Below are 1,072 nucleotides of genomic sequence, written 5' to 3' on the forward strand. Positions count from 1 at the left end.
CTCTGGGTCTCAGTTCTTCCATCTCTGGAATGGGTCTGCAGGGGACAGGGTAGAATGAACTAGCTCCCAGGGGCCCCTCTCCCCAGCTCTGAACCTCCATGGCTGGGCTCCTGCTTCTCTGGCTCAGTTTCCCCATCAGCATAGTGGGTCTGTGGAAAGGGGGAAGAAAGAGAGGGAGGCCCCCCCACCCCCATCTCTCCTCTCCCTAATTCTAGTGCATTTGGGTTTCTTGCCTCTTTGGGCCTCACCTTTCCCAGCCTCTGTGGGGTCCATGCAGGAACACCCCCCCAGCCCCTGCCATCCCGGTAGCCCATCTTCACCTGTGGACCTCAACCAGGCCCGTGTGTACATTTATAGGAATGAGCCCCTGTCCTCATTGTTATCTTTTGCTGAGAGCTGGAAGAGGCAGCCCTCAAACCCCCACCTGGTGCCTGCTTTCCTAGCTGGGCCGGGAGCCTGAGAAAGACCCGAACCCCATTCTCTGAGCTGGGTTCCTCCTGCATTCATTGAGCACCCCTGTGAGCTGAGCCCTGCTCTGGGAGCCCACACTAGCACAGGGGTTTGCGGACTACAGCCTGGGCGACATCTGTTTTTGCAAGTACAGTTTTACTGGACCATGGTGACGACCATCACTTATGTCTCACCTATGGCTAATGCTGCACCAAAGCTCAGAGTTGGGTATGTAGTTGTAGACTGAGACCCTACGCTGGCAAAGCCTAAAATACTCACTGTCTGGTCCTTTGCGATAAGAGTTTGCTGTCCCCAGTGCTAGTAGGTGGAGAATGGATCTGGGACATCCCCAACCTCAGTTTTCTGCATCTGTATAATGGGTCCCCCATCGGCCTCCACCTGGAACCATCAGCTTGCTCCATCTGTATACAGATGTATACTCCATCTGTATACTGGGGTTCAAGATGGTCCTCCATGAATGGCTGCCTGGGCCTGTGCCTGCCACAGACCCGAGCCTCAGTTTCCCTGTCTGGGCAATAGGTTCTCACCAGTCCCCCTGGAACTTCTGCTGGGTCCCCTTGGGCCTTGGAGCTGGGCCGGGAGCCTGAGAAAGACCCGAACA

This window comes from Galeopterus variegatus, unplaced genomic scaffold (assembly GCF_000696425.1).
Source record: "Galeopterus variegatus unplaced genomic scaffold, G_variegatus-3.0.2 Scaffold3708, whole genome shotgun sequence".
Taxonomy (NCBI): Eukaryota; Metazoa; Chordata; class Mammalia; order Dermoptera; family Cynocephalidae; genus Galeopterus; species Galeopterus variegatus.